General features: G+C 33.0%; 1 pseudogene across 1 annotated transcript in view; it reads left to right on the plus strand.

Moving 5' to 3' along the window:
• Positions 1-17,871, plus strand: part of LOC118193615 (selenoprotein M-like) — a 50,480-nt pseudogene that overhangs the window by 12,451 nt on the left and 20,158 nt on the right. Inside the window, exon 2 of the transcript XR_015040406.1 lies at positions 12,975-13,045. The product of XR_015040406.1 is annotated as a selenoprotein M-like (transcript). The remainder of the gene's footprint in view (positions 1-12,974; positions 13,046-17,871) is intronic.

The following is a 17,871-nucleotide window of genomic DNA, read 5'->3' on the forward strand; positions in this document are numbered from 1 at the left end:
GTATATGTATATACTATATACATAATATGCAAGACTGCATAATTAAGATTTGCCAGATATTAAATATACATATAATATCTGGCAATGAGAAGCACGTTAGACTGTGCATAATCAAGATTGCCAGATATTAACTATATATATAAAATTATAGGTTTTCAAACATTCAAATTTTTTCAACAGCCTGTTATATTAGAGATGTATCTTATAAATCTGCATTTATTATATTTTCTTTATTTATTATTCATTTTTCGTTCCACTATTTTAAATGGCTGCAATAATTATTTAAAACTTTTAAATTGATAATTTATTAAATAAAAATCTCTGAAGGTATATAATCAATTTGAATAAAGTAGTTGAATTTCGAATCAGGCGGAGCCAACTCCTCATTAAAACACATGAACTGGTAAGTTTGGCTTCCGTGGTGTGCTTCCATCTATACATGAAAGGATAAGTTAAAACTACTACAAATACCATTAATTTATTTCTATAAAACAGCCGAATGATTCAGGTTCCAAATTTTTTTCAGTTTTGATATCGGACTTTTGTGATATCAAAACAAAAAGCATCATAGAAGAAAGTTTAAGAGCATCAGTGGATTTGTTCAAATCGATGAATAGTGAATTTTACTGGCAGATGATCTGAACTTAGTTCATGAAGCATATCAAGGTAAGGTGCTTGCGTTAAATTTTTTGTGATAATGATGTAAAGTTCTTCTGAAGAACGTGTGATGAAATCTGGGAGTGAGATGGGCGTTGAATTTTAACTTTTAAGTGGATGTTTGGTATCAAGATCTGCAGCAATAATGAGAGTTGAGAGTGGTGGTACAATTGGTGAGAGAAACTCTGTCTTCCTCCGCAAGACAATTTAATGGCAAATGATACGCAACTGTTAAAATATATGTTTCATTCGTATGACTATGCACTATAATAGCAGTGTGTTCAATTGAAGTGTTACCAGTAATCTGATACTGTGTGGACTGCAGATGGTTTTTAACAAGTATCATAGTGCCTTAACCTCTCTTATGAGTTCTATCATTTTGGTAGAACCTGTACCCATGAATCTTAAATTTATCACAGGGCCATAGGTGTGTTGCATTAAGTCCAAGATATGCTTAGTTAGGAAGCTTTTAATTTCTTTAAGTTGCCACCGTGCACTATTAGCATTGAAGAATGCAATGTTCAGATTGTTGTTCGCAGTGTTTTGGGGATGAGTTGCTCTGTTTATGTGATTAAAATCCGTAATCTGAATTTGTAAGGAATTTGAAGCCAATCTGGATTTTATTCAAGATAGATTTTGATGTAATAAAACATTCTAAAAGAGTTTGGCTTTAGCAAAAGTAGTTTTTATCTAATTTGTGAAGTCTAGTATATCACTGGTAGAATCTTATTTTGGACATGCTTTCTGATATTAAATTTTTCATGACTAAGGTATTTAGTCGGTATTGGAAAGTTTTTATTATCGTTTGGTGGAGGTTTGCGAGTTTTAGCTCTTTTTTTTTAGTACTTCTTGCAACCTCTGTAAGCTGAAACTGTGCCCTCTGCAGAAGCAGCACATTCCTGGCAGTGATTTATCTTTTTTACAAAGATATGTCTCATGGCTTTCTACGCATTTGAGACACCATGTCTTGTGATGGCAATGTGTATGATTGTGGCCATAATGGTGGCAATTGTGACATTGCTTTGGTCCTGGGGTTGGCTTAAAGGATTCCACAAAAATGCCTAAATCCATAATATGTGTAACCTCAAAAATTTCTTTGCCTTTAATGCTGCATTCCACTTCAGCCAGGAAAAGTGGTAGCTTAACTATTTCATTTTCACATTTGCGAGTGAATTGCTTGATAGTTTTGACTGGAATGTCATTTTCGGGCAAAACTTCCAAGATATCTTCAGATTTTGTGAAAATTGGAATTCCTTTAATAATTGCTCTCATTGGTTTGTCCTTAGCCAGCAGAAACGTATGGTATGAGATGCCATGTTCATTTAGAAGAGCTGTGCCCTTTCTATAATCATCCAAGTTAAACATTTTAATGTGTATATTCCTGGCTTTCAGATTTCCTTCTAATACTTAAAAAATTTGTGCAATGTCATCTCTAAGGGGTTTCCATTCAAATATGTCAGAAACATATGTCATGATGGGAATTCTCCCTGCTGTTTTACAGGGCTTAAGAAACCCTTCCAGTTGGTTATTTTGAGAGGGTGCCTCCATTTCATCATCGTCTGTAATTGTGGCATATTTATTTTTAATTGAAATTTCTGATGTATTACTGTCTTCACTAAAATTACATTTGTCTGCATCTTTGCTGTTTCCAACCCTCATTCCGAGACCAATGTTTATTTTGCTATGATTGTGTATTCTGTTTTAGTCGCATGTGCTAATTTGTGGAAATCTTCAATATTATGCCCTTCGATTGCATTTATTCTGTTAGCTAATAGGGCCTGAAATTTGAATAACTCACTTTCACAATCTGCAGTTACACTGTAAGTACCATTACTACGATTATTGAAAACTTGTGCTAGTGAAGCTACTGCAATATTTTGTTCCCCAAAGATCCCATGTTCAGCGAGTTGATTAAACATATCTGGGTCCTGAAGATACTGAATCTATATGCTATCCATACTTGTAGAGAGCTAATCGCTATCCTAACTGGTACATCGAGCAAGGCATGCCTAACATGAATACAAAAGTATGCTTACCAAGAGTCAAGTTGACTGGTCCGACAGCTGAAATTAATTCAGCAAAGTGCCTCCTAAATGAGGCATGCTAACCTTAAAATGTGAAATGTAAACAAAATTGAGAAGGCCAAGCTTAATGACATCATAAATAGGTGTGACTAAGGTTATGACTCCAGAATGTATTCTTAAATTTTATATTACGTGTAGTTTAGTATTTTCTAATGAAAATAGCAATAATCAGTTGTTTATCACTGTAAATTATCATTAAGTTCTTTATTTTAAATTTAATTTCTAACATTTAAACTTTGGTTTTACTAAAAATAAGTATAATAAAATTGTTTATTTTAAATTACCATGGTAGAATAATTCAGTTACACCATTTATTGAAATGGTAAACAACATCCCTGTCTCGCATACTTGTATTTTAGACAGTTTCAGCATTTTCAAAGATTTTTAAGCTTCGCCATTAATACAAATAAGAACAAGTTTTTTTAAAAAAATTAAATTTATGTTGCAGAGCCTTTTAATTCTATCATTTTCATAAATTATTTTATTGCTACACAACTTCATAATGCCTTATAAACTATTAAGTATACAGTATTCATTATTTGATAAAAATTTTAAGAAATGATTGTATTAATGAAAACGAAAGAAAAGAATTTTTTTACAGAAAATGAGCATAATATATAGCTTTGATTTTACTATTTCTCAGATTCCTAAAGTTTGTTGATAAAAACCATAAATTTGGAATAATATACGCAATTTTTAAAGTAGAAAATACAATAAGTATGATATAAAATATAGTGGTACTTACATATTAATGGCACTGCAGCTGCAGATTTGGCAATTTTTAAGTGGTGCTAATCTACACTTAAAATTTTTGCAACAAATCATAAATTAAAACACCTTATTTAAAATCAAAGTAGTCAGTTGGATTTCGTTGGAAAATGGGCCGATATAGAGTTTAACATAGATTCGAAACAGTCTCTGTTTTCTTTGGCCTGATGCTGTTGCCACATGAACTCTGCTAAATGATATTCTAAATGATGTCTTGCTGTCCCCTCTATGTCTCTTGTTCCTCTATTTAGCACTGTCCCACATTCTCTCAACTGTTTGTGTATGAATTCCTGTATCAGGATCAATAAAATTATATTTATGATTAACTTTAGCATGTAGGAATCCTTCTTTTTCAATTCTATTTGTTTGGTAACCTTTCCAACTGTCAGAATAAATTGTGCTACCATCTGCAATGTTTTCAATAATTTTATTAAGGAGGGTAGAGCCAGTTCTATTAAGAACAGTGACAACAAACGAGTCTTTTGTTTCTCTACATATACCACCAAACACCCACTGTTTGGGTAATACTGGATCACAATTACACTCATGTCCATAAATGAAGGATAATGCAAAATCAGGCAAAGGAAGAGTTAGAAGCAAAACAAATTTGACTTATTTGTAAAGTTTATTTATTAAACAAAAGGTAAAGAGCAAAAAAAAGATGCTACATGTTTGATATTATTAAAAAAAATTAGCGTTTTCTTTCTCCCTGGAGCAAATTACAAAAAAAAAAAAAAAAAAAAAAAAAAAAAAACCCTATTTGCAAAAAAACAATATTACATGGTTGGTATGATTGTTAATACATTGTATGTCTCCCAGACGATGCAATACAGTCCGTACAACACCTAGGCATGCTGAGTATCAAATTATCGATCTAATCTTGGGGGATGTTACACCACTCAAAAAGCAATGCTCTCCGAAGTTCCGGTAGACATGTAGGAGGAGGTTGACGGGCTGCAACTCGTTGGCCAAGTATATCCCACACATGCTCTACTGGATTCATGTCCAGTGAGAATGCTGGCCAGTTCATACGGGTGATATCCTCCAATTGAAGGCATTCGCTTATAATGTTTGCACGGTGAGGACAGGCATTGTCATCCATAAACACAAATTGTGCGCCTGTGGCGCCCCGAAACAAACGTGCATGTTGTTCCAGAATGACGTCCCGATAGATTTGGCTTGTCATGGTTCCAATTTGAACATGCAGGTCAGTTCTAGAACCCAGAATAATTCCAACCCAAACGAGCACTCCTGTACCATTGTAACGGTGTCGTTCAATGATGTTTTCTTGGTGGTAACGGGTACCTGGAGCTCACCATATGAAAGTTCGGCGAGAATCAGACTGCAAGCTAAACTTGGACTCGTCGGAAAACATCACACAAGCCCACTGTTGCAGTGTCCACAATGCATGCTCTCTACTCCAGGCTAACCGCAGGCAACAGTGAGTTGCAGTAAGTAGAACGCATCTGACAGGTCTACGAGCATATAGACCAATCTGCCCTAAGCGTCCGTACACGGTCTGCCTTGAAATTGTCGTACCAGTGGCTGAAGAGAGCTGACGAGAAAGGTCTGATGCTGTGCTCCGCCTGTTTCTTTTGGCAGTAACTGCCAAATACCGGTCCTCATTCAGCGTTGTAATTCTGGGGTGACCTGTGCTGTAACGTCTATTCACATTACCATCATCTTGGAATCGTTTCCAAAGCCTGGAGATGACACTCTGGGCAATTCCAAGTTTGTCTGATACTTCCAGTTGGGTATGCCCACATTCCAGAGGACCGATAATTCTACCATATAAAAAATCATCCAAATGCATCCTTTGTGTCATAACTATTCGGTTATTGCACTGAAATGCTTATAAACGCCTGCGAACAATTTTACTTCTTTGCCTGTATTCCTTATATATCACTATCTTACACTCTTGTCATTGTGGCGTACCATCAGTGTCATCTGGTTACTTCTTAAAATTTGCATATGATTCTTGAAGATGTGTGTAGTGATATTACAGGTGATATATTTATTTTAGAGTTCGATTTCCGCATGACTCCGAATTATCCTTAATTTATGGACATGAGTGTATTTTTACGTTTAGTAAACAAACTTTCATCAATTTCTACAATGCAATCTTGGCCACCTACCTTCTTGTTTGGTTCAAGTTGTTTTTCACAAAATTTAATCGACGTCAGCTCCTTGCACCAGCAATATATGAATCTCAAAGCTGAACAAAATGGAATTCTGCTTCCTTCAAACAAGTTGTCTTTTCTAAATCCCACTTGCTGATCACACTGTCTTAAATTACATTTCCAAAACATACGTTTACCAAAGTAAAGTTTCATATCATGTGAATTGGTACATTTTCATTTTTTTGGTAAAATATTTCGCTCCCGAAAAAATATAATTGTATCTTCTGTGTTTGGCAAATCCCAAAGACAATGCATTTTTGAAGCACTAAAAAATGGCATAAAAAATCAGCAAACAACAAGGCAATAAAGGAATCCAAAAGATAACTGCTTTATCCAAAAGTTATCCTGTTATCAAAGAGATAACAGGATTGCTCTTCATTGGCACATCAGCACAACTTCTGCTGTGGTGGTGTTAATACATAAGTACCAATAAATATAGTAAGAGTGTTTACAATAGCAGATGCTATGTATTAAAATAATAATGCAAAAACTATGTGATACAAATTTGCAATTTTCGTGACTCTTTAAAGATCGTCAAGCTGTCTATATTTGTCATAAGTTAGAAACATTATCAATATACCAAAAGAAAACAAAGCAACAGGGAAAAAAGTCCTAGTTTTAAATAGTAGGCAAAGTAAAATTGCCCATTCAAAATTTTTCTGTAGACCCAGATATTTCCATCTGAAATATTATTTTTCTTAAGTTTCATTTCGGATTCACACTTCTCACATCTTAAGTCCCACAAAAGTTTAAAAAAAGAAAGAAAAGCAACATTAATAACACCAGCAACGATAGGATATGAACTGTGCAAAATTTAATTGTAGACCCTCCCTTTTTTATCTAATCCACGAACTGTGGTGATGTTTTCCTGTCCCCTCTTTCTAAGAACTTCCCAAGAAGAAATGGGTGCTACAAAAAGTCATTTATCGCCATTAATGGGACTACAAGCCTCTTATTTTCATTTACCAGATATCGTAAAAATTGTGCGTACAAAACGAATATTAATTTAAAATCTGGCATGTGCTAAAGTAAAAATGATTTTTTTTTACATTCATTTTAAACTTTATGATGCTTAAAAGAATAATGAGCCAGATCTTTTTTATTCTTTTTAAGAATTAAAAACTTTCCAAGTTGTAAATTTTAGATTATTCAAAACTGATATATATATATATATATCAGTTTTGAATAATAAAATTGATAGACTAATGAGATACATAAAACTGATACATAATCAGCCTATCAAGTATTAGATCTGTAGCACACTTTAAATAAGTTTTCTTGTCTAGATCAATATTAACAAATCTTCTTAGATAGGAGAATGGTTTTTTTTTCAAATTTGCCATTTTAAATAAATAGTTCTAATTTGATTTAAAAAATTCTCTGTATTAAATCTAAAAATTGAATTTCTGAAGTGGTTCTAAATTCACACTAATATTATTGCAATATATTGCTTATTAAGCTTCCCATTTTTAATCGTTGAAGTTATTTAACTTTCTTACAAATTCCATATTTTAATATTAGAAACGTCTAAATATTTATTTTGTTTTCCAGTTATTCTACTTATGTTTTTGGCATGCATTTAATTTCTAATACACATTTAATTAATAAACTGATAATTATGAGCATCTGCAGAATTTTCATAATTAACAGAAAAAATTCGAACTCCCTTATATTTATATCTTGGGATTTTCAGTTCCCTTTTAATCCATTCCTTTTTCACATATTGTTGCATTGTATGCAAGTTTTCATGTATGTAGAAATTATATATTTTATATTGTATTTATATGCCAATTTATATTTAAATGATATTTGAGAAATTCTTGCATCATAACTCTAGTTAACATAAGATGTTTCTAACACCTTAGTAAAAATTAATCTTCTGCATGCAGCTTATTTTCCAATCTAGTTTCAGGCTGAATTATTTGTAAAATTAATTATTTGAAATTATTTGCAAACAAAAAGGGCCTTTAAATCATGCTACAGTAGAACTCCGATAATCCGGCACGTTCGGGACCGGCTCGGTGCCGGACTACCAAAAATTCCGGTCTATCGGGCGGTAATTATAAGAACAATTAGGTTAATAATTAAACTAAAAATACAGTATGCAAATACATACAACAAAGTTTATTTTACATTTCATATAATGTATGTACACGTACTGTAAAACATATTTCACTTAGATTTAAAAAAGTCACGAATGTCTTTTTGTTTTCTTGACTTTTGGCGTTTAGTATAAAATTTATTTCTAATGATATGGAAATCAATAATTTCTGAAGCACTGTAGCTAGTACTAGCCTCGGCAAAAGAGATAAACTTATTTAGTGATTCTGCAGCTTCTGCCCAGCTGATTTTTTCCTTTTCTTCCGTTTCAGCATCTGAGTCATTTTCTTCAAGATTTTGAGTAGGCTGAGGGTTTACTACAATGTTGATAATGTCCTCATCGGTTAGTTCTTGTTCAACAGGCTCATTCTCGTCGATTAAAAGCCACTCCTCTACCTCATCTTCAGGCAGGTTTTTCAAGGGGTTGTCAGTACTTCTAACGACATCCCAAAACTTTGGTCAGAGCATCTTGATGGTTTTCTTCCTCATCAGTCTGTAGAGTTAGGTCAGATGTAGGGTTTGCAGCTGGCCAAAGTTTTCACCAGCATTTTTGTAGTGTTGTGTTTTTTACCTGGTTCCAAGACTGTGCAATAGCATAGACGGCATCTTTTACTGTAAACGTTTTTTGAAAATCAGTCATGTCACAGTCGGCATTTAACAGGCCTTGAATAAAAGACCTTCTATAAAAGCATTTAAAATTTTGAATAACCCCTTGGTCCATGGGTTGAATCGAAGATGTTACGTTAGGTGGGAGCAGAGTAGCAACAATATTTCCAGAAACTAACTCATCTACTGGCGGATGGGCTTTGCAATTGTCCAAAAGAAGGATGGCTTTAGTATCTTCTGGTAGACCAAGGCTTTTGAAGGATTCCTTGACCTCAGGCACAAAGTGGTGAAAAAACCAGTCTTTAAAGAGGGCGGCAGTTATCCACGCATTTGATTGAGCATCGTATTGGACAGGCAAGTGTGTAACATTCTTAAAAGCACTGGGTTTTGCAGATTTACCTATCACAAAAGGGGTCACTCGGTGGTTTCTAGACGCATTAGCACATAGCAAAACGGTTAATCTGTCTTTGTTTTTTTTTAAAACCCTTGGCTGCTTTTTCTCCTCCCCCAGCTAGTGTAGATGTTGGTAAACATTGCCACAATAGCCCTGTTTCATCAGCATTGTAAATCTGTTCAGGTGTTAAATCATTATCAGCCACGATTTTCTCAAACTCGTCTTTGTATTTTTCTGCAGAGTTTTGGTTTGCTGAAAGGGTTTCTCCAGTTACATCAAGTCTTCGAATTCCATGCCGAAACTTAAAGTTTCTGAGCCAACCATCAGAATAATTACATTCACTTTCAGCAACTACTAAATCTTGGCCAAATTTCTTTGCCTTTTCAACAATCATTGGCCCTGTTACCGGCTTTCCTTCAGAACGTACTGCACTAAACCATTTGAACAATACATTATCTAGCTGTTCCAGTTTTGGTTTTTTTAATGTTTGTCTAGAAGCCAATTTTTCAGTTGTTACCGATTGAGAAGCAAACTTCATTAGTTCATCTTTTTGTTTTTTAATGTCATAAATAGTTGATGAGCCAGTATTAAACTCATTCATTAAAACATTTCTATTCTCGCCTTTTTCTAGCTGTATGATGATTTCTAGTTTCTGATTGAGAGTCAGTGTTACGTGTTTTCGTTTCTCTCCTTTTGAACTCGAAGGCTTAGGTTTTGAAAACATGGTCACTGTACAGTTAGAACGAAAATCACTTTTTTTATAAACAGTTTCAAAAGTTACGTTTACTGCGATGTGAAAGGACACAAAACAACAACGCACAAAAAAGTGGTGAAGACGCTTCTTGATTGATTAACAGAGCTGCACTGCACCTGAACTTGTTGTGACAGCTGAGACTAGCCGGCCGCTAATTGTTTCCGAACAATACCGAGTGCTTCCGGATGATCTCGAACTACCCCGAAAACTTCCGAATAGCTCTCGAGCGGTTTTATTTGCTTTAAAGACACACTTTTGGAGAAAACCAAAATTTTTACAATTTTCCGGAGCGATGCCGGATTGAACTCTTGTAATTTATAATGCATCAAGTTCATGTGATTTATAATTTTTTCAGCAGTATTGAAATTAATAGCTGATACTGATAATGTTATACATTTAGATTGCCATTGCCTTCTTCATTGATGCTTTTATGCTACATTCCTAATATTTCATAATGGCATACAGATAATTTTGACTCATTCACCAAGCATGTAAATCTATAATTCAGACCACTTTTGTTCTTACATGTTCTGTATCTTCTATTTTTTTAATATATATTTCAGGCTAATTTCAAAAGGTCTTATGATCAAGCGGAAAAGTCACTAAACATTGGTAGTTCAACCCAAGTTTCTAATCCCAGAGATCCCCCAATCTCTTTCTTTCTTTCTTTCTTTCTTTTTTTTTTTGGTACTTATTTACTGTGGAAAAATGTATTGTAAAAATTTCAGTTCATGAAGTAAAAATATATTTGAAATTTATTCTTTAAAAATACTGCAAATACTTGACCTTAGCATATCTCTTTACAAATTCCTTTAATAATAAAAAAATAATAATAATAACTCGGTTTCTGTGATTGATACTTGGTGCAAATTATATGTAACTTTTTTCAAAAGTGTAGAGTTTATATGGATATCAATAAATTAAGGATTATTTCTCCACCTAATTTTGTTAACATGTTTATTGCAGAATTTTCTTTTCACACTGTAGCACTTATCCTTACGAGTTTTCTATAATCATTCAATTTCTCTAGCTATGGCAACCATGGATACCTTCTGACAAGTAGTCATATTTTTAATCACTGTATTTTAATTTCTGTTGACTATCAGTATGTTATTTACTTGTTTCACAAGTGCAACTTTTATTTTATATGCAAATCTACATAAAATGGCAATAAAACTTCAGTTATGCGGAGCTCCTAATCGATTGTTTGTTTTAGATTGAATGAAATTAAGCTTAATGCTGTTAATTAGCTTGTTATTAATTTAATTATACATTTCTAATTAATTAGATGTTCAGATATTTCCAAGTATTGCACAAGCTTTTGCATCCCAACTTTTAATTTTTGAAAAAATAAGCTTTTATTTATTGAGAGGCCTGATTGATTATATTAATTTTCAGTATTGTTTATCTAATTCTTTTCTTCTAGATAAATTTTAGAAAAATCTTCTTAGCATAATAATTTAAAATTTATACGTCAGTATTCCAAACGCGTAGTAAAGTTGTTATAATAGATTTCATGCATTTAAAAAAAAAATTAACTATTAATTTCTGCAAACATTTACATGATTACTTTAATTAACAAAGAATATTTCTAACACTCTTTGATACGGAATAATCGTTTGCACGCCAGTGAACTATATTAAATTTTTCAGTCTAGTTCAGACATCATGACTATTATTGATGTAATTTATAAAAAATATAATTGGCATGCTTTATAATTATTTAATTTATGATGTTATTATAATACCTTTTGCTGTAATATTGTAATTAATGAAAGGTGTTGGTAATGCTAATATGTATGTTTACTAGTACCTTTTATTTTCTTTGTTAGCTCTTGCATTTATTACTGTTATTTAGATAATTAGCCTGCTTGTTAGATATTCTTTACTTGTTCTTGTGATTGTGATATGTAATTCTATTTCTTTATTTTCCTCTTGGCTACAATTCACTTCAAAAAGTAAAATTGTAACCCGTAGGCAACAGAGGGCAGGAGAAATTTTGATTCACGCAGTTGGAGTATACTCAGACAGAGGGAAAGAAATTATGATTCGCGCAGTTGGAGTATACCCTCAACAGCATATCTGTCTAGAAAATCAATACCTAATGTCATCCAAAATGTGTGGTTGATATCTCTAAACGACATACTTCACTAACATTCCAGCCATAATAAATAAGGCAACCAACAAACAATCAAAATCGGGCAAATGCATCCAGATAACATCCATGTGCAATTCAGCAAATAAAATCCATGTGAGATATGCAACTAAATAAAAAATCACTCACGTGCAGAAATGCCTAATGTTAGTTAATGCCTAGTTAAATGGTTTGCCATGCAAAACAAAATCTTGCCAAAATCTCATTGTTGTTACCATGCAAGACAAAATATCGCCAAATTTAGCAGCCGGTGTATCTGTTACATCTGTATTGAGTGAAGTCATCTATACTAAAAAGACATTTTCATATGAATGATTAATTCTATTCATTGAGATTTATTCAAGTGTACTCTCAATTATCTGGGCTAATAAAACAAGAGAAGCAGTTCACAAATAATTGAAAAGCATGGATAATCCAAACTATCAGTTTTGATGCATATTGTTATATTTTAATATTAAAAAAAAAAGTCAGTGATTTTACTTTGTTTTTGAGACTGTATAAATATTTGTCAAATTTCACTGCTTATTTTCCGAAGTGCTATTTTATCATTTTATTCAAATCTCTTCTTTTTGACAAAGTTCAACTGAGTTTCAATAGAAATCATTGCAATCTTAGGACTAATATAATTGTCAGTGTCTTCTTTGCTTGTATTTTCAGTATCACTCTCTGCATCTTCTGGTTTTGTAACATTTGTCTTGTTTTGTTCTTGTAACTAGCTGAATCTTAAGTTCATGTACTAAGAGCTTCATACTCTTGGTTAGAAGAATCTGCACACAATCATGATCTCTTTGGACAACCTATTAACTGCTCTTTTGTGTAACAATATCATAAACAATATGTGTGGCAATTCTATATTCTTCATCGAGCTTGATTGCCAATTTATCATGTTCAGATTTTACTTAATGTAAGTTTTTGCTTTAATGTTAAACTTTCTTGCACTCGGTATTTGTAATGCATTCTGTGTTCATTTTTTAGTTATAAATTTTTAAAGCAGTTCTTAAAAGAATAAGAAGAAAATATATATGAAAAAAAAAAAAAATCCATGTGATCAACTAGAACATTGTCATCAACTATCCAGGAAGAATTGTACAAAATAATCATTGAAACTAAACCTAAATGCAGTTCTTTAGAACATGCTTGGATTTGCATGTGCATGTTTTTTTATGCATAACATTGAGTGTGCGTGTGTAGTACCACCACGCATGAATAATCTACACCCGGATAATTGGGAGTAAACTGTGTGTTTTATTTTTTATATTGTTTAATTTTATTTCTAGAGCTGTGGTGGATGACGCTTGAATCGTCTGCCAGAAGTCAAACGGTTTATTTATCGTGACTTGCCTTTATTGTATCCTTTAAAACGTGCTATGCATACTTTTTATTTACCGTATTTGATGGCATATAAAACACACTTTTTTTCCTAAATTTGGCCTCAAAAAAGTTACCTGCGTCTTATACGTGAAGGACACAGGTTAACTTTCAATACTGAATGCTATTTTTAACCTGGATAAAGATCTAAACACACATAGAAAAACTTTTTTTCCTTGTGTGTGGCCTTCTAAATAAGGGTGCATCTTATATGCCGTCAAATATGGTAACTTTCTCTTTTGTACTAATTTTAAGGTTTAAGAAATCGAAAAAGATTATAAATAGATTTATAAAGTATTTAACTTTTTAAATAAGAGTTGCAAGTAAAATCCTTCTTTAAACTTTACTTATGCATTTATAAAATTCAAAGCTATATCAGTAACTTTTTGCTTTATCAAAACAACATATTTTACATATAAACAACATATTATTTCTGTTTGGCAGGTTATTTATCCAGTTACATTTTGATCAATTTTCTGTAATCAGAAAACGTAAACTGACGGTCTGTCTATGGAGAGCGCACTCCTCGTTGGTGCTCCACTAGATATGTCAGCCAGAAAAAATTTTCATTTGAAGAAGTTTTCAATTATTTTAGGTATAATAAACAGAGTCTTGTATAACTCACTAAGATTTGACTGTGCCATGTACTGTAGTGCAGAATATTTTATTCCAGAAGTCAAGCTTTTTAATTTTATGCCAAGTTTGATTGAAAGAAACCAATTCATTACACCAAAATAGTGATATCAGTTTCAGCTTCTGTGATGTGCTATTCTATCTAATATTTTGCTGGGGTAATAGAGCATTTTGCATTGAAAATAGCGACTGAAAGTTAAAATTTATAACTTATCACTGAAGTATGCTTGCTAAGATTTAATGTGTAAAAAATTTTCCGTCCATATATGTCCGTGACTTAGGCAGTAAATTATCAGAATTCTCAGATTGAACGCTATTATGGTGCTAGGAACTTATGAATATAAAATGAATGATATATATTAACCTGTAGTGTGAACATAATCTAAGAAGTAACAAGGAAGATATGCAGTACAAAGTTCTGGAATGGTTTGAAAACTGAATCCCAGCAACCTTTTGTTTTTTAAATTTGATTTATTTGAATTTTTTAAAATATTGCTTATTTGATATTTCTTCATAATAAAATATATGGAGAGTCTAGATTTCTTAATTCTTAATTTCACTGGGGTACTGATATCAAACCTGGCGAATCATTTATTATTTTTTGCTTTCATCACTACATGACTATCAACATGCTGCAGCTTGAGAAGTAACTCATGCAACGGTTTTTTTCCTCCCCAGTTAGAAACTGAATACCAAAGAGCATAGTAGCCTTCAGGGTCAGGGTTAAGCTTTTCACCACCAGGTGCAAACTCTGTGATTTCTGAATTCTAAAAGTTTTGCCCCCATATTCTGCCACCCGGGCACCTGTAGCACGGGCCCTTTATGTTGACATTAGGCGTGTTAATGATTAAAGATTTCACTTAATCCCACTACAAAGTGTTGATGAGGAAATATTTAATAGAAATTTCTTTCCATATGCAAAATATAGATTTCGTAAATGATACTAATAGGCTGAAAGATTACATTTAGTGCTGTTTGAATTGAGAGTAACAGATTATTCATTTAAGCCCAACACTAGTGCCAAAGCTGGTGTGGCCACATTAGATGGCCAAATTTAGGAGAGATAAAAATTTAAAGAAGCATTCAGCAACAAAATTAAGAGATGGCAAAATCTTTAGAATTGGCACTGGGATGCAAGCATTATAGAATTTATGAAAGTGCCTAACTGCAGAACTTTTACTAGCAGGAGACAGCACAGATTTGTAAAATTTCTAGCTCCGACCCTGGGTAAGCCTTACTTAAGGGAATTTATTTATTCAGGACTTAGATAAGCCTTAAGCATGTGCAGGAAAGAGTCATAAGTGCAATAAATAACTAATGTATTTCAGGTTTCACTTCATCAACGTGCGATAGAAGGGGAAAAAAAAAAAAAAATAGAATAACATGCTTTTAGTAGTCAATCTTATGGTACATCGCTAGTGGTGTATAGTAGACACTGTCTAAGCTTTTTATGATGATAGCTGTGAATTTGGAGGTTTTCAGATATTGCAAACAAAAAGAAAAATTTTCCAATTAATGGAATTTGTGAAGAAATGTAGAGAAATAGTAATAAATGAAGATAAAAACAGAAGTTTTTCTTAGCAATGACAATGCCCTAGTCATCAGTTGACGAATGAATGGCAAAATCTAAAGTATGGTTCTAAATCCAGAAAATATTACAACTGATAGTTAAGAAAGTGCTCGAGAGGTTGCTGAGACCAAAAAAATTTCTATTGGTAATTCTCAATGCCGCAATTACAGGGTTTGAACACTGGAGCTTTATAACTGAATAAGAAACTATGTCTATACATAGAATTAAAGGGAAAGTATGAACACAAAAAACAAAGCAAATGAAACAATTTACTTTTGAATGAAATGTTTAATAAAGTAAACAAATAAATATTGTGTGGAGGTCATTTTAGATAGGGTCATAGAAGAGTATAGTGTAACATGTATTTATTAACAGGTTTTAAGTTACACACAGACATTACATTTAACTTTAAGAAAATTACAGAGCAAGAGTCTGATAAGTGGGCCGCTTGGCTTTTACTGAAGTACTTCTTTGGCTACTCACCAGAGGGCAGCCTTGTTATCACAATTAGTCTAACAGTTTATGTTAAGGGATTGGTTACAATATTGAGTGTTTTTTTTTTTTAATTTTGATTAAGGTAATTAATGCTTCATTATTTCATAAATCAATATTTCATATTTTTAATTTTATAAATTCTACATGTCATCTTACTAGATTTAAACTGATGATCTAATGTATGGAAAAATCTCAAATCCGGAATCATCGAAGTCCTGACAAATCCTTTGACTTTGCATTGTATTAGAATTACACAACACTTTCATCTGTGCTCATCAAGCTCTGATATTTATGTGTTTTCAGTTTTTTGAATATGATAATGTATGTGTGGTGTGCGCGTGCGAGCATCTGTTCATGTATGTGTGTAATAATTTAGGATGCAAAGTAAGACAAAAAAGAAAAATTAAGATAAAATTTTAAAAAATAAAAATCTGAAGGATTTCAGATTAAATTGCATCCAAAGGGGCATTTTTTCAAAGATTTTGTCCATTACCTTTGTTTATTAAATATCACGTTCTTTGCACTTAAACCATAAAATTCAGTTCAAGAGCAATACTTCCAGAACACATCCATGCATTAGAGTCCTGGATGATCAAATGGAAAATAAAAGCCAACATTGATAAATCAGAAGCTGTCTACTTCACCAACAGAAGAAACATCAACCTAAGCATCATGCTAAAAATGTACGATGTCAGCATTCCCTGGGCCAAGCAAGTCAAATACCTTGGTTTCATTTTAGACTAACTCACTTAGACCCCACACATAATATATATTTTAAATAAGTTTCAGGGTACTAAAGCATTACTCAACCCCTTAATTGCCCGAAACTCCGTTCTAGCTTTGCAAAGTAAAATTCATGTTTATCAATCCACGTTGTGACCCATCATTACATAAGCCTGTCCGGTATGGGGTTTTATTTGTGATTCTAAATGGAAAAAGATTCAGCAAAGTTAGAATATCACTCTCAGAAGGATGACAAACTGTCCTTGGTATATCAGAAACAATGCAATACACAATGAGCTCAATGTTATGAAAATAAATGTTTGCATAGCTAAAATTACCAAAAAGTTCTTCAGAAATATTGAGAGAGTGAATAACAGCTCTATCCCAAGTATAACTTATGATTATGCAGACGACGAGAATAGAAAAAGACTGGGAGCAGTGCTCCAGCACTTAAGTTAATTCATTATACTATGTTCTGATTTGTGAACGTATTTACCCTTGAATCTCTTAATTTTCCCAGTAAAATTGTCTTATTTCACCCAGTTTAATGAAGTTTTTTTTTAAACACGCATAAGTGTCGCCATCTACATTTAATATTTGTAACTACTTTAAGTTTGTGCCACAACTGTGTCACCATCTAGCCTTAGGATTTTGAATTCTGTCTATGCACGAAGCTTTTGATACACTTAGGCACTATACCCATATCCTCTAAATTTTAACTTACCCTATTATTTTTCCTTACAAATGACGTTTAGGCCAACCAAAATTATTTCACTCTGTGATCTTATTTTACTGCAGATATTTCAATTCATTCAACTTTTATTTCAACTCTTTTAATTATTTACTATATCTACTCTTAAGTTTGATTAACACTTAGCCCCGCCCACCCGACCAATGCATGATTATCAAGATTATGCACTTGCCTTCCAGGTACACCATTGGACCACGTGACCCAGTAGCTCCACCCAAGTCACTGGAGAACTTCTATCTTCATTCTTCTTCGCCAATTTGAGCACCAGCAGCCTTTAAAGTAGCCTGCAACATTTAAGATATGCATTATTGCGACAATTGCCATGATATTATTGCTTGACAACATCTCCAGATATTTGAAGTGACTAGCTCAACATTCTGTATATGCATAAGTCTCACCACTGCTTTTCACGAGATTTAGTCTCACCTATGAACTATGCCACATTACGTTAAGGACGTCATGCCACTCCATATGTATTATATGTAGGATGAGGCTTTTTAGTCCAGGAGCCTGATTCAACATGCTTTGCACCTGGGCCTTCAAGAGCAATATCGCAAAATTGAGCATATCTTTAGAATTTCCGATACAGAGTTTCATGAGCTGGAGATACAAATGTTTTTTCTGTACAACATTG

This window comes from Stegodyphus dumicola, chromosome 3 (assembly GCF_044657685.1).
Source record: "Stegodyphus dumicola isolate Sdum_Otavi_A_Nest chromosome 3, ASM4465768v1".
NCBI lineage: Eukaryota > Metazoa > Arthropoda > Arachnida > Araneae > Eresidae > Stegodyphus > Stegodyphus dumicola.